The following is a 26890-nucleotide window of genomic DNA, read 5'->3' as shown; positions in this document are numbered from 1 at the left end:
GAATTTCCTGTTCGCTGTAGTGTAGAAAAGTGATACAAGTGAGTGAAGTGTGGCACATGTCTGTAATATTTAGAGACCCTTTCTCCAAATACACAAAAATTTATAAAGTATTTTACAGTTTTTTGCTTCCCTTAAAAATCAGAGAAATGTTGATCAACCAATCCATTTACTGAAAACGTCAAGAAGTTTCTTTATATAGTATACATCAAAGCTATTCTAAAATTAAAATTATATTTCATAAGTTGGGTTGTAGTTAGGAAAATCTTAATTCATATCAAAATTTATTAGCCTTTTAGCTATCAGTTAACCCAACTTTGAATCTCATGTTGAACTTAAATATATCTTTCTCACTGTTTGATATTTTAGAATCTGGAAGTTGTTTGTTGGCTTTGTATTAAAATTTTCTTTTTTTCTTTTTAAGATTTATTTATTATGTATACACCATTCTGCCCCCGTGTATGCCCTCACGCCAGAGGAGGGCGTCAGATCTCATTACAGATGGTTGTGAGCCACCATGTGGTTGCTGGGAATTGAACTCAGGACCTCTGGAAGAGCAGCCAGTGCTCTTAACCACTGAGCCATCTCTCCAGCCCCTAAAATTTTCTTATATTTTGCTTAATATCTTAGCTCCAATGGTGTAGAACTGAATAGTCTTTTAATTCTAACTTTATAGTATATTGAATTATATGTATGAAGAACACATGCTTAAGTGGCAGGCACCTGGGCACTTAGAAAAGAAGAAAGTTCCGTGTTGGTAGGAAGGACTCAGGAATGTATCTTACAGCTATCTAAAGCATTAAAGTTATTAGGAATTCACCTACATCAAGAACATCTGCAGTAAGGACTGTGGGCTAAAAAAAGACCATCTAACTTTGTGACAATTAATCTTGCCTAAGTCAAGCAGGTTGACTCATGTTATAAGCGTGCTAGAGGTAACACCTCAGGCTAGAATGATTCCTTCCTCTCTGCCCTCCAGCAAAACTGTACTTTTCCCAGATGCAAGAAGCATACTTCCCAAAGGGCTATATTTTATTTATTTTGTCGAGGTTTTCCACCAACCCTAGTAATTCTTACACAATTAACATATTATACTTTTTAACAAAATAGTTGACTGCTTTTGATAATTAATTATCACTACCAATGGCATTTCAAGTTACATGGGGTTTAAATTGCTGTTTTTCTGAGAAAATGTGAAATATTATTGCAAAATATTTATAGATGGAAAAAGTATTTTTTAATTCACATGGATAATTTTTAGATGAAAATCAACTGTATCATCAAGTCAAACTCTATATTATGAAAATGGGTTACATGTTTATGTATGTGCCTATACCCACCTTCAGGAAGGTAGTTGGTCATATGATCACCCATCTATTTTAGAATCTCTTGGGCACTTGCTACAAACAAGGCACTGAGGAATGCCAAAGTATAATCATCTAGATGTCACATGGCAGAAGAAGACTAGAATAATAATTTCATTTCATATGACTTTCATACTGTTTACATCATTACCTGGTCATGAAATCTTATTGCCACCATTTTTGAGAATAAACAGGTATAGCATCTCAACATTGACACATGGTCTTTAAAATAAGATTAGTAGCCTGTCAATGATTAATGTTTGTTGGCTTCCATGGAAATTAGTTTGTAATGTACAGGGACTCTGCAAAAGTCCTTGCAGAGTTGCAAGTTTTTCCATGTGCTCTAAGTCTCAAATACATTATTTCTATGTCTAGGGTTTTGCATTAACCAATATCTTTAAATTTCTCTTTACATTAAAAAAAAACATGGCAGTTGGAATGGACTATGTCATAAGGATTTGGTTTAAAATGTGTGTGTTCAGTGAGCCCTGTAGCGATATTGCTATGAAAGCCTTTCACAAACTCCTTTTAAATCTAACATTTTATTACATTTAGCTGTGGATATTTTTAATGGAGGAGAGTATGTCGCCATAACTTCTATGTAAAGATCAGAGGACAGTTTGAAGCAATTGGCTTTTCTGCCCTATCATGTGGGGGTCTTGGGGATCTAACTCAGGCTGTCAGGCTTGGTTGCAAGAGCCTTTATCAGATAAGCCATCTGTCACCCACCCCTACTGGTGTTCAAAATATATTTGTTTTAACAATTATTATTAATTCATTTTATTGTATGTATACGCATATAGATATATGTCTATTTGTGTGTGTGTGTGTGTCTATGTAGGTAGGTAGGTAGGTATGTGTGTTTGTATTCAGGCATGTTTTCCACAGTATTAATTTAGAGGTCAAAAATCAACTCTCAGTAGTCAATTCTCTCCTACCACCTGTAGGACCTGATGTTGCAACTCATGTCATAAAGCCACACCCAAGAGCCTCTACCTCTGAACCATCATGCAGGTTCTACCAATCGACGACTCTGGAAATTCGTATATTTACCAACATGGCTCCTAGATAAACTATTTTTTGAAACACATGGATAAAATATTTAAGACAGTATCACTTCCTTCCTCGCAGATGTTCATATTATGGCAAAGTTAGGAGACAACATATTTCTTCATAAATAAAACAATTTATCAAGACCCTTAGCATGCCACTTCCCACTGTCTAAATCTAGAAAACAATGGCACCAGGATCTACGGACTGCAATGCTCATTCCATCTTAAACCTTCCAACTTTGCCCTTCCAAGATGAAAGATAAGATATGTTTCAGATGAATGCATCACCATTCTCTTATAGTAAACACATTCAAAATAAAATTGAAATGTGTTAATCATCTACCTTGTTATAATTGTTACCATTTGCTGTAATGAGCAAGAAAATCACAAATGTGTTTTTAGAATGCACTTATGTAAGATAAATGCTGAGTTAGATATGTTCCTTCTAGCCCATATAAGACTTGGATGTAGTTCCTGCCTCTTAAATTGCAATTCTATTTAAACAATAGACACAGAATTCCACAGTTGGTTTCTGAGGAAATACTGTTAAAATACAACTGGGTTCTTGTGTGCTCTGTAGCATCTTTAGAGTTTTCTCAATAAGCAACCACCTCCCTTACTTGACTTCCAATTATATATAGGAAAAAATAGAATGCATAAGATTGAAAGAGAATTTCTGCGTTCCTATGGCCACAACAATTTTGTGCACTATTTTTTTTTGTTTAAAATAAACAAGAGACTTTTGTTGTCTATCTATACTCTTGGAGCAATGCATCTTCACTCTAAGAGTAGATATGCTTTCTTTGGAAGCCCCAGCACTGATCCAAACAGTGCAGGGCTATGTGTGTATTTATTGGAATTTGTGGCTAAATCTGAAAATCATGTCAGGAATTCTCCTAGAATAGTAGGTTAAATGACAAAATCAGAATCCCATGCAATACACAGTAAAATTTGGGTCTTTATTTTATGACTTCTGATACTTCTATGCTTTGTATTTTCTAGCGATTCTGTTAATTTAATATTTAGATTACTGTGCCTACAGTCATGCCTGATTTTACCAAAGCTACAAATATTGGATTAAATATTAAAGTGGCTACTTTGTTCAGCTTTTCATTTTACCCTACGTTTTCACTTTGTTACTTATAACCTGTTGACCACACCCTTCACAAAGATTTCATTGTGCAATATTGTGACACTTTCTAAAATTTGAGAATTGACTTTACTAAAATGCACTAATTAAATTCTTAGTATGGAAAATAAATATAAACTAAGGATTTAACTTTGAATTGAGTTTTCTACATGTATATTTTATACAACCATCACTATTCCTAACCAGTGCTGAGTGAAAAGCTGATTGTGATATTAATTTGTCACAAATGTTCACATAGAAATAAAACTCTCCATCACCAAACACACAGCAAAATCATGTAGGTCCAAATAAAATTAATGGAAACAAAATTATAAAATTCCCACTTTCTTTTTTTTCCTTTTGATAGCTGATACTTTAATCAAGGAAACTTGAGTGCTAAGTCATTCTCAATTAATTAATGCTAAGTGTTAAAGAGAAATTTAAAAACAGGGAGCGTTTTTGAAAAATAATACAAATTTAACCAGGATCATGTGCTTATGTAGTGTTTTCCCTCCACCAATGAAGGCACCCACTGTGCGAATTGTCAGTTCACAGAGTGTATTTATTATAGCACCGACTCATGGTGAGATTCAGTTCCTCAAAGACACAGGCTGATGTGTGAGATAAGTCACACAGAAAGAGCCAAATGAATATTTAGGCTGCCTGGCTCTTTCTCATCTATGTCTAGGCATCTCTCATCTCTCTCCCCTTTGTTTAAAATTCTAAACTAATTCCTCAGTTAGTGTAATCTCCTGCATTGTTAATTCACCACTCTAGTTCTGCCAGGGTGGACCTGATGGATATGAACGCTCACTCAATAAGACTGCCCTGTGATAAACCTGATAGTTCCACTTACCTAGCTAAGAGTTTCATAGGTACCAACATCCTCTGAGTGAACCAGTCCACTAGCCTCCTGGGCACTGGTTTCTGTTGTTGTTCTTCCTAAACAATTTACCCCACATTTCTAAAATTAATCTGTTTTCTATATGAGATTCGACTTTTCAAAGGTACAGATTGGTGTCAACTTCTTTAGTCTTTATTTTGCCACCTATATTGAGTGGTCGAGAATGAAAAACAAATCTAATGTGGGAGTGAATTGTTTCCGCATATTTAAAGTCTCATAAAAACGTCTAAATAGTAGGCCACAATGCATACTGAAAGATGTTTCTATGACCAGAATAAGGTAAGGTTCATTTTAGGCTGTTGTCATGATGTGATTTGGGATCTGCTGAAGCAAGCTAAGACATAGAAGAGAACAAATGCCTTGATGAAGGCTGGATTCTTGACCCTTACTTTATACTTATGTTTCCAGAATCCTAGTTTCTGCTCTTTATATATTTTTGAGGTTTCCAACGGATATTTGCCTTAATGCTATATAAAGTTTTGGAATTGAGTTATTAAAATTTGATTCTCCATCTCATTCTCATCATTGCATCCTTCCTGAGATGGAGAATCCTAGGGGTTGTGTCCAAAGAATGTTTCCCCAGGTGATTTTGACTAGTTTTGTTTTATTGTGTTGTGTTGTTAAATTGTACAGCATTATAAAAAAACTATTTTCCATTATTTGAATCTACTTACATCAATCTAAAATCACACACCACTTGGTTCATATAAAAATATAAGTATTTAATAATCAGGCTTCACATACATATATTACATGCACATGCAAATTCTTGTCTAAAATTTGCTAACTTCATAGACTAGAACCAAATAAAGGCTAGCTAGCACAGTGAAAACCCATAAACCATGCAAACCATGTCAAAATTGTTTCTACAATCAGAGACTTACAGACTGTCAAATACTAGTGTCAGAGATTTTGATTTGTGCTTGGAATCCTCTCCCTTACTCCACAAATGCTCACATTCATATTCTCATTCTCAGTGATCTCAAAATGCAGCTGTTCTGCACAAAACGGGGAGAGAAGTTACCATCAAGACAGACTGCAGAAGTAACTACAAAGGCACTGATTACTTCGTTCTCAGAAAGCAAATTCATTTGCAGGGATTTTTTTTTCCTCCAAGATCCCCCTCCTCAAATTGGGTATAAATAATGCAAATGCAGTAGCATCATGTATCAGGCATCTCCCTAACTTCCAGGTTGTCACGAAGTCTTTAACCAAAGGTCTTAAAAGATTGGCTACATCCTCTCTAATATTAGAGGCTCAAGCAGAGTGCCAATGGCTAAGGGACTTTGTGGAGCCTTGGGCCAATTGGTTCCAGACGCTTACAAGGCAGTATTTGCAAAGCATACGGGGTCAGTTTAATGAATTGCTGACTGGAGCTACAATGGAAGCCATCTAATTGAGCTGATGGTCTATGACTGACTGATCAATTTTCAAGAATAGTCACCATTCTTTTCCCTGAGGTTTGACACTTGTGCACAACTTTACAAACCAATCAAGTTTTACATCTCTGCTTGTCCCCTGTAAAGTTGCAGCATTTTCCACAGGTCTGTATTCACAGCTTCCTAAATATTAACTGCCTTTCACACACGTACCTCCTTCACTGAGTTGGACAAATATGTTCTACTTTCAAAAACAAAACATTTGTACATATCTGGTTCTTGTTTGTTCACTAATTTTTAAGTTAACACTGAACAATATATCAAATAAATTGGACCGTGTCCAGAACGTGAAAAATTGGGAGATTAATTTTATGCTTGCTCTCTATTCATCATTCCATAACAATTGATTATACATTTGTGGCTATTAAAATTATCAAAATTATACCACGTAACCTCTTCCATTAAATGCCCTTATATTTTTCACTGTTGATAAAAATTTTAAAATGTACTCCTTTAGTACCAAAACAACTTTAGTATTTTTCAGGACAGATGAAATTTTTTAAATGCAGTGTTTTCTCAGATGTGCAATGCCTACATTTCAAGTATTGAAAGTATTGCTGGGTAGTTTGGAAAATCAGAATGGAGATACTCCAATGAAATAAGTACATGTCCCAAGTAAAACCAGTCTACTTAAAGTTCTTCAGAAGGTGTACATTTTGGCAAGACTAGTAAAATCTTCCTAATATTGACTGATATTAAAATACATTTTCAGGAAAACGTCTATCTGGAGTCATCCAGAAAACAAGCAGTTTCAGCCTCTAAGTACATCTAGCAATTTGGATATTCTGTGGTAAAGCATATATCCTCTTTCTGAAAATGCAAAATCAGGCTCTCACTGATGACATCAATGAACTGAGCCTGTTGTAAAATATTTATGGTATGGAATTAAGACAAATAGCAGCATGCACAACTTGAATAGCAATTAATGACATGGAAATACTTCAAATTCTTGTTATATTTCAACACAGCTTATTTTACTAATGAAGATCTATTTAACATTTCCATGGTAATCACTAAGTGGGTGAGGTATTAAAAATAGCCAGGGGCTCACGAACACTGTGGATGCCAGTGCTATATCTTTACTTCTGCTCCACCTAATAAAACATGCAAACTTCAGCATTAAGTATCCCTAACTAAAATCCATTCCATTTCATAACCAATTGCTTCTTCTATTTAGTTCTAGATTCAATTAGCATGCTTATAGAATCTGAAAAAAAATGAGATACATACCAAATTTAAGTCCCCAGGGAAAGCTAAGTGCAATAGTCAGGAGGTGACTTGGGTCTGTCAGAGCCCTCTCTCAAGGCTGGTCTCGGGGCAGTTCGGTAGGAGTGATCCAGCACCATAAGAAACAGACTTGTAGGTCAGTTCGGCTTTCTTCAGTTAAAGTGCATTATATCTGGATGGGAAAAGTGTCGAATCCAAGATTCTTCATCACTAGAGACCAGAGCATTTTCGATGTTCTTTCTATTGGATAAAATGCCCTTTAAAGTTTGCTAGGAAGATGCGGTAGCAGAAGACAGCTGCTTGCCTCCTTAAATCGACACTCGGAGAAAAGAGGGCATAGCTAATGGGTGGAGATGAGCGCACAGCCCCTCTCCTTCCAGGGCCAGCAGGGAAGAAATTGAATGATTTTACCCACTTTGCTACACAGATGATTATCAGACCCGAAGCAGTCACCAAGCTGGCTAAGGTAACTCATTTGATCATGTTCTGCAAAGACAAAAATAAATGGAAACAAAAATCAGACACATCCTCTCTAAATGTCTCCTTCCAGCCCCAAAGAAGATGCTCTTTCCCGTTGCATACATACAGAAGGTTTGGAGAAGCCTAGCTTGTAGCATCATCCCTCCCCCATGACAACCAGCTTGCTCTGGCTCTGGTGTATGTGTTCTCTCTCTCTCTCTCTCTCTCTCTCTCTCTCTCTCTCTCTCTCTCTCTCTCTCTCTCTCTCTCTCTCTCTCCCCCTTCTCTCTCTCCCCCCTCCCGTCCCCGGACTCCCTCCCTTCCTGCTTCTCTCTTCTCTCCAGCTGCCTTAGTCTGTTGCTGCTGCTGCTGCTGCTGCTGATTAATCAGGGATTCTGGAACAAAGAACCTACCTTCTGAAATAAGCAGTAATCTCTCTCCTCTGCTTCTGCAATCCGCCTGCATTGAAGGGCAACGCCGCCAGCATTCTAGCACCTTGGATAGTTCCCACACCCTAGGCCCTCTGCAAAGGGAGACAGAAAGACTGAAGAAACAGCAAGGAACCCGAAAGCTGCACCAATTTCGGCTCCCCGGGGGCTCCCATCCTCGTTAAAGGCCTCCCATCCAAGCAACAGAACGTGTCTCTTTTATCTAACTGAGCTAAAGTCTGATATGTCAATAACAAAATCAAAAGAGGATAAAGAAACCTTTCCATTTATATCCACTACTTAGCTCTAAATCCATCCTTTTAAAAAGGAAAATTTAAATCCATCAGAATTATTGTTCCTGTATGGAGAATATTTAAGTTATGAGGCTTTCTTCCCAGTGGGGCTAATAAAAATGAGCAACAACTTAAACGGAACTCTCGGATCCCAGTTTGATGCCCTTATTTGATATCAATTTTGCCTCCACCCACCCTGCACAACAGAGCCATGCACACAATTACTGCTGACGTACTTCAGGCTGCTGCTTTCGGAGAGGGGGGGAGGAGCCTTTTAACCTCATCAAAACAGCTTGATGCCACCTGCTCCCATGGCATGAGAACAAAACTAGCCTACTTGGAAAGAACGTGCACAGCACACGTACACAGAACAAAGGTCTCCCTGGGACCGCAATGTTTTAACCAAAGTAAAATGTACAGTGATTATAGCATATGGACTCTTCACTCCTTCAGACTCCTGCAGACATGCTTTAAAGTCATTCTATTTCTTGCCTTTCCCAAAGAGCTTCTGGATTCTTTTCTTGGTATTCCACTGAAGCTGTGTGTATAATTTATGTTATGTGCTTGATTGACAGATGTGTATATACTTGTATCCACACATGCACAATATATTTATATACTCGTGTATATATATATGTGTGTGTGTGTGTGTATATACATATATGTGACAAATACAAATTTTCAAGCTTGTTTTTCCCCAGAATAAATGATGAAAATAGATTTTAAAAATATGTTAAGTTTGTGTATGGTGTAACATGATAATTCCTGGGTCTTATTCTGCGTAATGACGAGACAAGAATAAAGATAAAGGAATGAAGGAGGAAAATAGGAAAGGACGATGAGAGGAAAGGCATAAATAAATGAGAACTCTGGTAAAACAAATAATAAGAGAACAGTTTATGCTTCATATGGGCTAAAAGGATTTTTGCATGAGAAAATGTGTCCACACTAATCCACAGAACTCTCTGTACTTTTTTCAAGTCACTCTTCCCCAGCAACTTTTATTGTAAATGGCTGCTGCTTGCGGGCTGTTCTCCTTCTAATTAAACATCTCGATTCACAAGTAATTCCATAAAATATCCTTATGTTCCAATAAACCATAAAAGCACTATTCTTGAGGTCACCTTCCTAATACTTAAATGACAAGTAGAACTGTGCTATGATTTCATATGTTTTGCTTTTTGAGTTTAACTTACAAGTATCTGGAGAGAAATAAAACAAACACATTATATTGTGATGTATATCCTTAATATATATTTTTCTATGTAACTTGACATTCTCTAACATACATTTTACGGCTCACCATGGGTTTTCAGGTTTCAGTGTATCTAGCTTTTGAATGGAACAGGATTCCAGTAAATGTAATGAGATATCCTGGAAGAATAGATATATGCAAAAAAAAAAAAAAGACAGGGGAGTATAGGTGGGGAAGGAAAAAGACCAGGATCAGATGTGTCTTTGTCAATTATTTCCCCTCCCTTTCCCAGCCAGTCCCCTCTCCCGTGTTAAAACCTTAGCACATCTCAGTAAACAGACTCAAGTACCACTTACAACCTGGCAACAGTGTCCATACCGCAATCAAGAGTTTTGCTAATGTGTCATTATTTTTGGTTGTAAAGTGCTCTCATAAAAGTTGTCTTTCATCACAGAGACAAAGTTGAAAAGTTGGTGTTTTTTTAGTAAGGAGATAATATGACAGATGTTTTGGGGAGTGGAAATATTTTTTATCATGACTGATAATTTAAGTAGGTTTAGATGGATATACTTTGAACTACAGAGAGTACTTTAAAAAGAAAAAGGGTGAAATCCCTTTACATGTATGGATAAACAGTACTCAGTCAAATGAAATGACTTGCCAAGGGTACTGCCTGCTAATCAGGGAAAGAAACCAAGTCACTGAGTCTTATTGTCATTTCTAACACAGTGGGTTTGTCACTTTGACTCCATGCCAGAGAAAAATCCCCACACATTGTTGTGTGTGTGTGTGTGTGTGTGTGTGTGTGTGTGTGTGTGTGATGGTTGATGATTGTCAAGCATAAAAGGAAAGGTTGGTTTTAATCTCAAAAGAATATAAATGATAAGCATAGCACATAGATCTTAAAGTGTACATTTCCAGTGTTGGGAAATTGTATGATATTGGGGGCCCCTTACTTCTTTTTTTTCTATCTCCTTCCTTATTCCCTCCCTCCTTCCTTCATTTTTCCTTCTTTTCTCTCTTCTGACTCTTCTTACCCCTTCCATTTCTTCTTCCACCTCTTTTCTTTCCTTTTTTCTTTCTTTCCAATTTTTTTACTTCCTTTTATCCTTGTCCTTCCATAATACAGACTAAAACCTAGAAATGATGTTCCACCATTGCTCACATGCTCAATCCCACAGGGCCTTCAATCTAGCCACCATGTACTCATTGGACAACTATGTATCTGGAGATGTATCAGTGTATTGGATTTTGTGTCACCTTTGAGGTTTGGTTCCTAGAATAGTTTCTTCAAATGACAATGAGTAAAACAGAAATGACCTGTTGACAATATTCAAATAATCTTAGAACCAAATGAAGCTTCATACCAGGGAAATACACATCAAGAAAAATTAAATTTGAAAATCTTTATAAGGATAAAGATGTATAAAGAACCAAAATCTCAATATTTAGCTATGTGATGATTTTTCCTATCTTCACAGAGTGGCAAAGTGTCTCTGGTATTTCTAGGAATCCAGATATTGGATGTCTTGTGAAAGAAAATTCTCTAAAAGTTCTTAAGTCATGGTAAAGTTGCCTATTTTTATTGTACTGTTAAAAGGATTTGGTGTTTTGTGGGTTAAATAGATTGCTTTAATAAACTCTGGAGGAGAGGAGAGTTCTAGGAATGTGTCTTATACTATAAACCAGCCAGATAAACGGAATACATTTATGTGTCAGAGTGACAAGTATGATAACTGGCATAAAACAATCTAGCTACCTCAAATCTATCTCTAGCATCCTCTGAAGTTTTATCATAGTCTTTAACAAGCCCTTTTTAGTATTTTTGTGTGGTTTGTATTCCTTCTCTTATTCATTTCAAACAGTTTAGGAAGACAAAACCCTGTTATAACAAAGTTATTATACTAAGTCAAAAGCTAATCTTCCACCCAGACAATAGGTTGTCTAAGCCACCCAGAACCAGCAGAAGAAGAAAGTTTTGAGAGAACAAGAACCATTTACCCTTCTTTATTTTGTCTGTAAAGACTTAGATGTCAGCAGAAGTCAGAATGATGACCCATATAGGAGCTGGTAAGCTGTGTGTGGTACAGGTACTGCCCAAGCCAGGTATTTGATGACTACATAATGATTAATAGTGTAAAAATACTCACAAAACTACACTTACAGCATCTGGAAACACACTGATTTTCTGCGGAATATTCAAATGTTAAGACAGGTAAAAAAGATAACAGAAACAGACACCACTGCTTCATTTGAACAAATGGCTATGTTTTAGTGAGGGTTTATAAATGTAGATGTTTTCATCTCTATTTTCAGACTTTTAAAATTTCTAGTAAAAAGACACCATGCGACCAGTGAAGCAGACACCTGTATTCCTACCCTCCAAATTCTTTCTTCAAATAGGTAATGTCTACTCCAGCGTTCTTGTCCTTCAAAGCCTGTTCTAACTCACTACAGTGAAAAATATGTAATTGCTGTATGCTTTATGAAATATCCAGTGAATGATTAAAATTAAAGTCTTGAGAGTTTTGTCATACACTGCAGAACACACACTACCTGATTCTTCACATGTGCCGCTGTAAAACTTCTCAAGGAATGCCATTTTGCTGTCTGTCCCTAGAGTCCCAGCACGTTGACCACATCCCCCCATGGTTGAAGATCTGCTGAGTGGAGACAAAGCTCCAAGCCTCAACAGATGGCACATTCTGCACACAAGTACAAAATTCAAAGCACCTCTGTGACAAACATGAAAAGATCGTCTTCAGGGTGAATTTATAAATGAATATTTTAAAATAGAAGTAATAAATCAAACCCTAAATGCTTCAGGAAAAATTCACAGTTTTCCACCACAAAATTCAAAGACTTCCCATATGAAATTAACTAGAAACAATAAAAAACTCCACATGAAGAGTCGCTGGGTGTACAAACATGTGGCTCCTATTTAAAGAAGACACTAATGTTCTTTTGCAATACTCTGTTAGGGATGAAGTTTGCATGAAAATACCACAATCTGTATGCCTTAGACATTTCTAGTTCTCAAGGTCAAGGTCAAGGTGATTTTAGACTTTCTCCTCAGGAGACCCTTTATGGCTTGCTGAGAAGAAGAGGCTGGTGCCTCTTCCTCTCCATATCAATCAACGAATCAAAATTATTTCTCAGGTCCTCACTCTCTCAACATTATATAAACCTATTTATATCTAAAAAACCTGGTATCCAAATATCATTGCTTGTGGGGATACACACACACACACACACACACACGATGAGAGAGAAAGAGATGCAGTGTATAATGGAGGTATAAAGAAACTACTGTGGAGACAGAGGTGCCTCTTCTGCAGAGGTTTCACAAACAGTTATGTTTTTATAAATTTATTATAGTCAAAGTGACTTAAATTTAAATAAAATTGATAATGAGGGAATTTGATAGCTATTGGCATGTAAGTCCTTAACTGAGTATTAAAATACCTTATAAAACTACATTGATTTACTTGTACAGGGTAAGACTGTAAATCAATAGAAGAGGTTAAAAAGTCTAAGAAAAGCATGATAGGTGATATATTATATGACAAGTATGCATTTTAAGAATGAAGCTAAACAGAAAAATGTAAATGAATGCATATATATGGATGCTTCCTAATTCATGTTATAAAAATTAATCCAGACACTTGTAACTCAAAGTGTAGTACATACAAAACCTCCCTGTGAATATTATTTAGGGCCTTACTAAATATACAGAGATTTAGGTTACTTCACAGACTTTTTAGTCAGTTTGAGATGCTCTAAATAGATCCCATAGAATTAACACCATAGATTAACTGTCTTAAACAACAGAAAGTGATTTCTGCAAGTTTCAGAGAATAGGGGTAAGATATCAGGTTGTCAATAATGTCAGGCTCAGACGGTGGCATTCTTCATAGTACTCTTATAAGGGAAGAGGTGACTGTGGAGCGGAAGAGACAAAAAGATGACAGACAGGCAGGCTGATAGGCAGTCAGACAAACATATTGATATATAGATGATAGGTATATGATAAATAGATTCATGGTTGATAGATGGTGTGCAGATTCATGATGAGTGGATAGATAGTATATAATTGATAGACATTTATAGTTGATAAATTCAAGATAGATAGATAATAGAAGGAGAAGACAGAGGGAGAGAAAGAGAAAAAAGAAAGGAAGGAGGGAAGGAAGGAAGGAAAGAAAAGCTAGCAATGGTTGGTTAAATGATAACATAAAAGACAAAAAAAACTCTGAATGACTATCAAGAAAAATAATCCATAAATATTCAATACAATTAATGAAGAAATACTACAGGGTAAATTTAACTAAAACCTGTGGAATTACTTGTAGTACAATATATATGAGATCTACCAGTTATACATGTCTATAATATTTTTAAAAAATCATTATATACATACAACCAGCAATTCTTGAAGTGGTAGACAATATAAATACCAGAAATGCATCAATCATTAAATAAGAAAATAAGATGGGGAATAAGTAGAGGAAATGATGATTAATTTTAATAAGACTAAAAAGTAAATTAAATCAGCAATGAGTCAGGTTTTAATAACTGTCATACTGATGTAGAGGAGGAAGAATGGGCAGTTGTGTTAGCATACTCGGTTAAAATGCACATCAATCTGATAGTGTTTGAGTGCTGCAGTGGGCACGGCCAGTAAATCATTACTTCTACTTTAAGTATGAAATCAGGGCAAAGCTCTATGGTTTAGGCATTTTGTGTTTAATAATAGCAACAATTTGAAAGCTCCCTGCTTATATATCCTAGAAGATGCAAAGTTTAATTGTCCCAACACTTATAAAAATAGTTTTGTTTCCCTGAATGAAGATATTACGAGGAGTGGGGCAAGGGCACTGTCCTTACAAATGCCACATCGCTGAATTGCTTGCCCTAACCGTATTCATGTGGCAATGCACAAGACATGGAGCCTCTCCTTGCCTTGGCAGTGATGAGAGTATAAAACCTGTTTATTATAAAGATTAGTAAAAATTCCGTTCCAGTATATCATGCAGGTTGACTGTATTCAATCTCATTACCTTCTCCCATGCCTCCCTCCAAACAGCACCGTCTGTCTAACACATTTCATAACAGTAACAGGAAGCATAATGGAAAAGACAGCTAATATTAACTATGTCTTTGACAAGTTACCATTTGGTTATGTTACAAAATTCAAACAGCATTTTTCCTCCATTATCTCATTTGAAATATTACTTTACCTAATCTACTATAACCTAGCATTCTCGGTTTTCCTCTTATTTCAGGACCCTCCTCTTTTTGATATTTTTGTCTTTTTTTTAAAAAAAAACTTTTGAGTTCTAAATTTGGGAAGCCCCAGATCCCACTCCCAGTCTTTATGTTCTCTGATTCTGACTTCTCTTCCTGATTTTCTATCCTGAAAAAGAAAAAAAAGCAGCACAGTCTCTCATCATAACAATCACATTAATTTTTCAAAAATACATTTTACCATTGTTTATATATATGGATTGTCTTATTTATGGTTTCTATTGCTGTGAAGAGACATCATGACCACAGCAAATCTTTTGAAGGAAAACATTAAATTGGGGTGACTTTACATTATCAATGGTTTAGTCCTTTATCATCATGGAGGGACATGGCAGTGTCCGCAGATGTGGTGCTGGAGAAGGAAATGATAATTCTATGTCCTGATCTGAGGTCAACAGGAAGTGAACTGAATCACTCTGGACATGACTTGAGCATACATGAAATCTCAGAGCCTACCTCCAACAAGGCTGTATCTATTCCAACAAAGCTACACCTCCTAATAGTGCCACACCCTATGAGCTTGTGTAGTCAATTATTTTCAAGTTACCACATTGACGGTAAGTTTTATAGTTATTTTTATTTTTGAATTTTTTTCTAAGATGGAAGCCCCATGGAGACAGGAGATTTGCATGTGTTTGCTTCCTTTGCATCCCTGTTCACACTTCAATACCTATGGATAGGAGACATTAAACAAAGTAATTGGAAAACTAATTTCTATGAAAAAAATAACATTAGTGCATAGCATATAATAATAACAGTAATTATGTACAAGAATAGCATTCATGATAACAACACTGTCAGCAAACACATTTGCAATATTCACCATGTGCTGTGCTCCCATTAACTCACCCATTCCATAACCACATTGATCTCATGAGATGGGCACTCTAATTCTTCTCATTTTACAAATTGGAACACTGAGGCAAAGAGAATTAAATTGATTTGCTTGAGGTTATACAACTATTTTATGCACAGGGAAATGTATAATGCAGGAAAATGGTAAGGGCTAATTTTTTAATACTGGGTAGTGGTGTATTTATATTTCTTAAAAATAGATTTAGGAGTTGTTTCATTTACTACAAGTATAGACTAGTTTTAAATAATTTGATAAGGCAATTTGAACCAAAATGCAAAATTCAAAGCTCCACAGTGTCCCCCTGAAACTCTCCCCTTTGCAAACTGGATTTTCTTTTATTTCTGCAGTGAGAAGGCTGGAATAGGAGATTTTGTAGGGTGGAAAATTTACATTGTGTTATTGATCTGACACTGTCTGCTGTAAAGAAATAACTCAAGTAAGTCTGGGCACACTAATCACATAGAATCATAGAGATAATAAGAAGGTGACTTCAAGTGATAACACAGCTTGTCTAAGGAAAATATTGAAAACTCAGTTCAGCTTCTGCTGAGCTGGTGAAGGGTTGGTTTTCTATATCAGTTTTCCATGATACAGAGTGCATCTTGGCCTCCCTTTCAACTTCTGGAGCATCAAATACTCAGAATATCTCAAAAGAATGGGACCATTATAGTATTGCTTGCATTCACACAGAGTGAGAACATATTTGAAAACATCCATCAGTAATTAAAGAGATGGAAGAACCATTGAAAGCTAGAGTGTACAATAGAGTCCTTGAAAGTCTTGTTTCTTTACCTCGTTTAGATCATTTCATCTAATTCTAGTTATCTGAGGGAGGTTTAAGGCAAACAAAGGAGACTATGGACGATTGCTCATTGAATCAAGACTGGAAACCTCAGCGCATTCACGAAACTTGACCATAAACTGAAATAATTTAATATTCTCCTGAATCTAGATTAGAATGCGACATGAAACTTGAACAAAGTTTCAAAATCCTCAAATTCAGTTGCTCCCTCAAACCTTCCACCTACATGTTAAAGTTGCCATTGCCTTCTAAACAGTTAGCATTGAGGGCTGCAATCACCCAGATGTATAGTTCCACTGTAGTCTCCGTCTACAGAAATTCGAGCAATTGTTTGCCTCCTATGTGGTTCAGCTTCCTCACTGGTATAGATGTAATAGCATCTGCCAGAGAGTGTTGTGAAAATTAAATAAACGAGAATCTTCAAAACAAACATTAACTCCTATAACCTCAGTTTATTATCTTACATGAGTTCTATTATATATCATTGACTTGATAATACACTTAATAGTGTGTTTACTTTCTGTTTCAGCTATTATAATAAAATTCTAGGGAGAAGGCAACTCTATTTCAGGAGCTGTGAATGACAGGCATCAGAAAGTGTCACTTAAGGAAAAATGTTTAAAAGGAGACCAACAGATCTCCTTCCTCCCTATTTTTCTTTTTCCTCTTCCCTCCTTCCCCTTTCATCCTCTCTCTCCACTCCTCCTCTACTTTTCCTTTCACTAGGAAAAAGCACAGTTTTTAATGACTCAAACAGTATAACAGAAGAAGGAATATATTTAAGAAAACATTTTTGGTAGAAGAATCACACACAGACATACAATGTGCAGGTCTTGAATGAGGTAAATGGAATACAGAAGGTGACATCTTCATGCCCATTACATGTACCAAAAAGACTAAAAATGGGTTGCATTTTGAGACCTCTGCTAAATTTTCAACAATATACTAATACTAGAATGAGTTAGTTCAATAAATTTATATTTGTTCCAGGATAGTAAATTAAGAGTTATAGCCCACTCTGGCTGTATAAAAAGACCACAGTCATATCAAAATAGTGAGTACATTGCTATAAGGGCATCATACTACATTAGATTAGATAGCACAATATGAAAAAAATAACTTAAAATTAATTTTTAAACAAATTCTTAATTGAATCTATGGGAATTTCACTTCAAGTACCCCAATTCTACTTACCTCCAGTCCTTACATATCTTCCCCTCCTCCTTGCAGAGGCCCCCAAATAAAAATTTTGGAAAAAAATCAAACCAAAACAAAAACACAAAGAGCAAAACAAAAAAAAAACAAAATAACAAAAACAAATCAGAACAACAACAAACTTCTTCATTCTTCCCTCTTTCCATCTCTCCAATATCTTTCCTAATTCTGGTGGCACTGGGAACCATGGTGTGTACCATGTTTAAAAGTGTACCCTTCTGTCCAGTAAGTTTTACTTGCAAATGTTCATTGCAATGAGTCACTGGTCTGAGTCAAGGTCTCTGGTTTCAGGTACACAACATCACTGGATCTTCACGGAACTCCTCTCGGGACATCCTGCAGTTGCTCCAAGCCATGGAAATCCTGTAGATGTCTTTTTACAGGATTCTTCACAAGCTCCAACAGTTCCTGGATGGGGCAGATAATGATGTTAGAATCCATTGTTGGATTCCTGCGTAGCATTCTTCCTCCTGCTAGGCCCACATGGGACAGATTGAGATGGTCCAAACTCAGTCTGTGGGTATATGTGGTAGTTGAACTGATCAAAACAGCCACCAGGGCCATCTACCCCACTCAGGCAAGGGATAGAGTCAGCTCCCCTATGCCCATGCTATCAGCGTCAGGTGTCCCAGGGCCGTGGTGAGGAATGGGACCATCTCTCCTTAGTATGTGTATGGAGGGTTGGAGAATGGTCTCCCTTGACAGTCAGGGTCAGTTCTCTCGCTGTAGCATCCAGTGTGGGACAGGGCCAGTTATCCCAAGAACTAGCAAAGGGCAGAGCGGGTTCAGCCTCACACATTGTTAGCATGGGTAGCCCCATGAGGGGACAGGGGCCAAAGAGATGGCTCAGCCATTAAAGGCTAGATTCACAACCAAAAATAAAATCAATTTTTAAATATCTATTTTGTATATAATAAAGGAACATGTAATGTGGGATTTAAATGATGTATAAATGATAATGATGTTAGAATCCATTGTTGGATTCCTGTGTGACATTCTCCCTCCTGCGAGGCCCACATGGGACAGGTTGAGATGGGATATAGCTAGTTTTGGAGCAAGAGTACGTCATGGGGGAATGTGTTTCTTGGCATATCCTTCTGGAAAACCACTTAGTGAACAGCTGTTGCAAAGTATATTGAACTGGCCTGAGATAGAATGGGTTTCATGGAATACTAGTTCCCCTGGATCCCTGTTTGTTGAGTTACCATCTGAAACCGTTTTAACTCACTAATGGCACAGTTAAAATAAAACTACATGCTCGTTCAGTCCCAGTGATCAAACTGGATTCTCTGAATGTGGCTGACATGGGAGCTGACTGAGAAGCCATTGACAATGACACTGGGTCTTGTTTCGTCTGCATGTACTGGCTTTTTGGGATCCTAGTCTGTTTGAATGCTCACCTTCCTAGACCTGGAGGGAGGGGGGAGGAACTTGAGCTTCCCCTCACTGCTCTTAGGACTGGATAGGGAGGAGGAGAGGAAGTGGGGGGAATGGGAGGGTATTGGGAGGAGGGGAGGAAGTGGAAATTTTTATAAATAAATAAATAAATAAGTAAATTTAAAAAAAATACAAACAAGGAAATATAAAACTATATTACAAAGATTCAACTTTATTAAACTCATTAAACTCCTAATTGCAACCTGTGAAATATGTAAATGTACAAATATATACCCACTGACACATACATGTGTGTGCAATAGTCAATGCATCACCATAATTCTAATTTTTACCGGTTTGTAAACTTCATCAACTTGAAGTCGGGTAAAAAGTATTTATGTCTTTAATCTGATTATGTCTGTGTCTTTGTGTGTGCATGTATGTGTAATAGGAGAGAGAGAGGAGCAGGGAGGGGAGAGAAGAAGGGAGAAAGAAGACATGCTTTGTGTGGGTGTTAGTGCCAAAATCTGCCTGCCAAGGCCAGAGGACAAGTTGTCTTCAGTTTTCTCTTCTTCCCTTCATAAAGGTTCCAAGTATGGAACTCAAGTCATCAGGTTTGAGCAGCAATCACATTTGCTCATTAAATAATCATTCTGAGTTTTATTTTATTAGATGGATTTTGTGTAGGTAACACAGTGTAGCCATCCTATTAGCAAATTGAAAATGCAGGGCCTATGTATTAGAACTGTTATGTGTCACCATAGTTATTCTAAATCGAGACAGTTAAATAAAATACTTAAAGCATTATCTTTGACAATTTTCTAAGTGTTTTTAAAGACAATATACAAATGGTGGGTTCTTATAATAAGTAGAAACCAAAACCCAAGTATATTACTGCATGCAGAGATCTATATCTCAAAATCATTGTGAAATACTAAAGGACCATACACATTTCCGATTTGAAAATAGTTGAATATGGGGTATTATTACCTTGAATTTAGCTGATTTCCAACCATTTAAATTAATGGTAAATATTTAACAGAACATTGTTTTTGCTATGAGAAATGTATTTATATATTGACAAATTATATCCTTTCTGATTGAAAGTAGTATACTTTTAGAGTCTGGAGACATGGTTCTACAATAAAAAACAAATAATATTCTTTCAGAGAATCCAGATACAGTTCCCAGACCCATATAGAGTGTCTATTTCCGGGGGAACCAATGCCCTCTTTTGGTCTCTGAGCACACAACACTCATGTGAACAAATCTACACACAGAGAAGGAAACATAGACATAATTAAACTTTTTACATACAATATTCAAGTATAACAAAACAATAAATTTTGTTATACAAAGATCTAAAGCTGAAGTTTGTAATAATTATATGCAACTAATAATTTAAATGATTTAAATTTTCCAATGATTATAGTATTTTGTACTTTCAAATATATGCATTGATATATTTTCCAGATTCACTTATCTGTATTTGCATATATAAACAGATAAAGTGAGTTAATTCAATTTCAAATCTTCAGTTGATACTCTTGCCAATTTTCCACCAAATTCACATTAGAATTAGGGGAGTTTGCTTTTTCTGTTATTTAATTACCTGTTGGCACTGGATGATAAGGGGGCAGTTCTGTGTTCCCAAAGTCAATCATTCTTGTCACAGTCTTCCTTGATTTTTAAATCAGACAACTTCATGGTAAAAACCAAAACTATGTCAACTTGAAGAGATCAAACTGAGCTACTGAAAAATACTGTGGCAGACTGAGTTCAGGCTAAAGCATAGCTCTCATGCCAAAGGGGGTAAGACAGATTTTATTCTGGTGTCAAATATGAGTGTCTGTGGCTTGGATGAATAAACTCAGGTTACCCTAAATATTATATTCCAGTGTGGTAACACTTTTATGAAGGTTTTACAAGAATAGAACAAAGAAAGTCATAATTCAAGATACTTTTATTATGTGGGTGTGAATATGAAGCAAGTAGGTTAAAGCAAAGTGGAGACATCTCTAATAGAGGTATTAAATGATACCTGGTGACATGCTCAGCCTTTGGGTTGTTACCAGCTAGAAATCTGTTAGTATACTCATTAGCATATTTTATTTAATATTTGATAAACCAATATAGACACATAATGGTTTTGGAGCAAATCGACTTCCCATCCCCTCTCTTTCAGTTCCCATCAATTCCTTCCACTACATTCTCTCCAGATTTCATGTATATGTATTTTTTTCTCAATTGTCATAAACCACTGTCTCATTTTATCACTACCTATGCACGTGAGTGTGGGACCCTCTACTGGATCATGTCTGCATCTCAGGGCCAGAACCCTGAAGATAACTGACTTAGGTTTTGACAGGACTTACTAATAGTTCCAAGGATAGATGTCCTTCAGATACTGAAGTGAGCAAAGAGTATCCAGGAAAGCCCAAGATAATTTGGCTCTGGACCTGAAACATTTCATTTTTCTTCACTTACAAAAATCCTAGTGAGGTCATAAGTTCTATAGCAGGGATCCAGCTTCTTTCTGGGAAGCTCATTTCATAATTCCTTTATTGTTCATTGATGGTCTGAACAATCAATGGTAAGAGGGCTGGGGTGGGTGCACATCAGAGAGAACTAAGTACAAGGTGCAGAAAGCAAAGCCTTAAATGATTAATCATTCTCTCTCTCTCCCTCTCTCTCTTTCCCTCTCTCTTATTTTGGCTTGAATTTCTTTCAGTGTAGATTAAATGAGAAGTCTCTGGGCATAGAAGTACATTTCACTCAATACCTCTAAGCAATCATGGTCATGGTCCTTGCTACTAAAAGGAACTGCCCATCTTTTGACTTCAAGAAAGAAAGGAGAAATCACAACCTGAGACTTGCATGAATCATCACTACCCAAATCTTACCAGTCAGAATTTAGACTCACGGTCAAATTTAGCTGCACAAGAGATTTAAAAAGTTATCTTAAGCAGGACAGCCATACATTTGAAGAGCCATATGAATTTCAAAGAACCACTAAGACTAGACAAGTACTGCAGAACAGACATGATAGGGGTAATTCTGGTGCTGATAGATTGCAGTAACCAAATCAGAAACAGAAGGGCCAAAACTGAGTGGGTTTCAAAAGAAGACAGAGAACATTAGAAGACATGCTGTCAAGAAAAGAAGCAATTTTGTTATTACAAATAATGCTTTTACTTTCAAATCTTTTTTAATTAGCTGGATAATTAAAATAACCAAGATCCTTTTGGTTCTGCTCTCTCAAATGTTTTAATTTTACTTCAAAAGACTAAGCAGTGTACTTTTCAGGGAAACCATCAGCTTATCTACATTCAGAGAAAACTTTGTTCTCTTGATTAAAAACAAAAACAGACAAGCAAACAAATAAAATCTTGGGTTCAAGAAATGCATTAGCAGTGAAGAGTTAAGAGGTAATAGCATTTACAGCTCTTACAGGGGACCCAGGTTGAGCTTCCAGCGCCCATGTCTTCTGGTTCACACCCACTCGTACCTCCAGTCCCATGAGTAACTCAGGCTTCTGGCCTTTTGGGGGGACCTTCACTCATGTACACATAAGCACACCTCACCCCATATATATACATAATTAAAAATTTAACCTCTCAGCCAGGAGGTGGTGATGAGGCCCTCGGGAGGCAAAGGTAGGCAGATCTCTGAGTTCAGGTCCAGCTCGATCTGCAGAGTGAGTTCCAATACAGCCGGGACTGCACAGAGAAATCCTGACTCAAAGAAACCCAACAAATAAACAAAAGAAATAGAATAACTTCTTAAATCATCTGATTTTTTTTTTCAAAATGTCTGCTTACTCAATGAAACAGAATGTGTACTGATCCTCAACTGGGTGGAAAGCAGGGCATTTGACACAGAAAAGGTTTCAGGAACAAATATCAAGAGGAAATTTTGCCTATGAAGCTGTGTTGACTGCCTTCTTCCACAAACCTGAGTCTGCCAGTCATTCCCAACCCTCTCTTCTTTGCAATCACTGCTTCATTCTACACACAAGCAGAAAGATGTCCCCTTCTGAGTTTCCAAAGGCAAAGATAATCCAGATGCTAGCTAGGTTTTCAATTGCTATGAAGAAACAGTGACTAAAACCAACTCAGGGAGGACAGGGTTTGTTCTGCTTACAACTAACAGTTCACCGTGGAAGGAAGCCAGGGAAGAAGCCCAAATAGGAGCCTGAGGGTAGGAGCTGAAGCAGAGACCACAGAAGAAGGACCTGTCCAGAGTTGGCATCAACCAAACTGGGCAAGGGTTTCCCACATCAATCATTAACTAAGAAAATGTCCCCAACCATCATTCCCAAAAGGCCAGTCTGGTGCGGGAGAATTGTCTGTATTTTGTCAATCATATTTTAAATTAACACTGATTGGACAGGCTTGAAGTATAGGCGGGTCAACCAGACAGAAAGTAGAGGTGGGGCAATGAGTACAAGAATATTCTGGGAAGCAGGAAGCTCCCTCCGCAGTCCTGCCCAGACAACTGAAGAAATAACATGGAGCTGCCAGGCTGAGAAAGGTACTGAGCCGCGTGGCTAACATAGATAAAAATAATGAGCTAACATAAGTTATAAGAGCTAATAAATAGCCTGAGCTAATAGGCCAATCAGTTTATAATCTTATGGAGTCCTCTGTGTGATTTTCTTTGGGGCTTGCCAGCTGTGGGGTACCAGGCAGGACAGATACCCCAAAAAGCAGGCCCTTTCATGTAACCCCAGTCCATTGAGATTACCTCTTCCCAGATAATTCTAGTTTGTGTCCTATTGACCAAAAACTACCCAAGGTACCCTCACAATGCTTATCAGTAGAGATGCCTCCTTAATGTGATGGCAAAGATACTTTGTGACAGAGACTTTTTTTTATTATGCCCTCCTAAATATCTTTGCATTTTAAATCTGATGAACAATCCTTGGTTTTACCTCCTACCAAAATATCTATTGTATATTTTAACTGGGAGAGGATGGCTGCCATGTAGCTAAATTGGAAGCATGGGTATTTTTAGTGCTTGGTGAAAAGACTTACATAAAGCACAGCTCTATTCAGTCTACTGGGATCTTCTTATGTAAAGGGCCTGGCATGAGCGTAAGGTATTATTACGACTATAAAAGCTCCTCACTCTGTAATCATAAGAAAGGCAGTACTCTGGAGAATACCATGCAGTTGCATGGCAACTGAATCCTTGTGGAGTTAGTTACCATGCAGCGGAGATCTTGCGAGTGTTTCAAATCAACCCAGCCAAAAAGAACACCTAGACACAAGCAGATAAACACCCACCTGTGGCACAAGGACATCTTCTCCTGGTAAATGAACAGAACGGAAGATGAAGATGTAGCTATTTCCTGTGATGTTCCTGAGTGTTGGTTACCGGAGCTTGGTTTGACAAGTTTCAGCTCCTATTTTTTCTCACTGTGAAAATGAGAACACATGCATATGATTGCTAGCAACACTGGGATATCCACAGGCATGATGTGTGTCGATTCAAGATGATTCTGGAAATGGAAATGCAATCCACTGACCTGTAACGTTGATCTGACACCTCAAGATCCTTTCTTTTTAAAAAGTAAAATTCACATATACTTTATAATGCGCAATTACTATGTTTTATTTGTCAGCATTGTTTCTCTCTTTTTGAAAATTAAGAGCAATTTTATTTAAGTGCAATGTCCATTCTGTGTTAAGGAAGGCCAAGTAGTTGACACAAAGTCAGTTATTATATGCTGTTTGCCCAGTAGCACCAAGACTACAATAGGCTTAAGCAAATTGACAAAGGGACTCCTTCATAGATTCTTTCAGAAATTTAGGGGGAGAGCATCTTCTCTGTTGCACTGGCTTAGTGGAATCTCACCAGAATATTTTGGCTACATTTTCTTCTGTAGATTGTAGTTGGGTTCTTTTTTATATGCTCTTTTGGCACTTTTGCTCTTTGGGGGCCCACCGCTCAGTCCCAAATAAACCACACTGAGTCTTATTTCTACTTATGAATGCCCGATCTTAGCTTGACTTATTTCTAGCCAGTTTTTCATAAATTATCCTGTCTACCTTTTGCCTCTTGGTTTTTATCTTTCTCTATCCTTTATATTATATATACCTTTCTTCTTACTCTATGGCTTTTCATGTAGCTGGAAACTGGCTACTGACGCCCTCCTCTCTGTCTTTTCTCACTCCTCGATCTTCTCCTTTCAGATTTCTCCTTCTATTTATTCTCTCTGCCTGCCAGCCCTGCCTCTCCTTTCTAGTGCCTTACTATAGGCTGTTCATCTCTTTATTAGACCAATCAGGTGTTTTATATAGGCAAAGTAACACAGTTTCACAGAGCTAAGCAAATAGAACACAAAAGAATGCAAGGCATCTTTGCTTCATTAAACAAATGTTCCACCGCATAAACAAATGCAACACATCTTAGAATAACATTCCACAACAGTCGACAAAACTTCCTAGAGAGAAGCCATAACAGGGGAATACAGCTCAATGAGAAGAAACATGTAGGCCACCAACCCACCAAGTGCAAATCTATCATTAAAGCTTTTGGGCTCTTAGAGGAAAGAAGAAACATGCCCCAATAGAGGTGAACAAAGAAACTGTTCACGAATGAGCGGGAATGAGAGGGACCTAACCAGAAATCAGTGAACAAAGCATCAAGTGGTCAGTGACTCATTAAAATGAAGAACTGACCACCACAAAGCATTGCCTCAAGAAGCAAGCATCTGGGGCACTTTCCAAAATTGCTCTGTTTGGTAAGAAGTTCAGACAACTCCTGCAGCAGGTTTACCTTGTCCTGAACGAAAACGCAGCCATGGAAGTGGAAGACCCCTCAGAGCCAACCAAGACTAGTCAGTCATAGCCAAATCAACAGAATAACCCCCACTGCAAGATATGGATATAGAGGATCTTGAAGACCAGAGTACACTCCCCATCTCTCCCACCAGAATATTCTAAACAACGTAGCCAGGCCAGGTGGAGCATCCTTGTGGTCTCAGCTACTTGGGGGGCAGATGCAGGAATCCGAGTTTGAGAAGTGCCTGGAAAGGTTGACAAGGCCTCTCATCATTAAAACAGAGGAACAAGGGAGAATGATGAGAGGCGGGACGACAGCTCGGTGGGATAGCACTCACTTAGTATGCATGAGGGCTAAGGTCCACTCCTCAGTACCACAAGGCGAGAAGTAAAGATTTAGCGTTCTCCATGGGAAGTAAGCAGGATGTACTAGCATACATCAACACAACCCTTGCAGGGATAATATTAGTTACGCATAGTCTCTTCTCTTTAGGCCACTTGTTCTTAGGCTCTGTTTGTATCAAGGCATGCCAGACCGCCTTGAATAAATTCGAAGGAATATCCACCAATTGTACCCCTTCAGCACAGCGGCAAGACTGGGTTGTTTGGGCCTTTACTTCTTAAGGAGTTGTGAGCGCCACCTTGATTCCCTGGCAGGACTGAGCCTCCCTCATCCTGTTCCCAGGAAGCATGTTTCTCTCCTTGCCTCTTTTATAAGATAACTGGCATCATCAAGGGCCTTTGGGGACACCCTGGGAAGTCGTCTGCATAAAGCTTTTCTCTGCCATGCAAGACTCCTCTGCAGTCATAAAACTGAAAGCGCAAAGAAAACATGTTTGGAAAAGGAATAAGATAAGTGAAAAAAATAGAAAAAGCATAAAACATCAAATTGCTATCTCGTGTTGTTTCTACAAAATAGCTAATATCATTGGATTGTCAAAACAGTAATGATGACGGGCAAAACATTTAAACATTCTCAGCTAATGAAGATCTTCCTGTGTCAGTCACAGTTCAATGGTGTGCACACTGCAATGGCAATCCCAAACAATCGTCTTTAT

At 37.4% G+C, this 26890-nt stretch overlaps 1 protein-coding gene across 1 annotated transcript in view; it reads right to left on the bottom strand.

Annotated features, from left to right (window-relative positions):
• The window catches only part of Nyap2 (neuronal tyrosine-phosphorylated phosphoinositide-3-kinase adaptor 2), a 251709-nt gene extending 243253 nt beyond the window's left edge, over positions 1–8456 (bottom strand). Inside the window, exons 1-2 of the mRNA XM_085697751.2 lie at positions 7985–8456; positions 7116–7598 (exon numbers count right to left, since the gene is read on the bottom strand). The gene's annotated coding sequence lies outside the window, so the exon portion shown is untranslated. The remainder of the gene's footprint in view (positions 1–7115; positions 7599–7984) is intronic.
• Between the last annotated feature and the right edge of the window lie 18434 nt (positions 8457–26890).

This window comes from Myodes glareolus, chromosome 1 (genome assembly GCF_982192425.1).
Source record: "Myodes glareolus chromosome 1, mMyoGla1.1, whole genome shotgun sequence".
In the NCBI taxonomy this organism is placed as follows: Eukaryota; Metazoa; Chordata; class Mammalia; order Rodentia; family Cricetidae; genus Myodes; species Myodes glareolus.
Note: the sequence above shows the minus strand (reverse complement) of the source record. Positions and strands in the feature narration are given on the sequence as shown.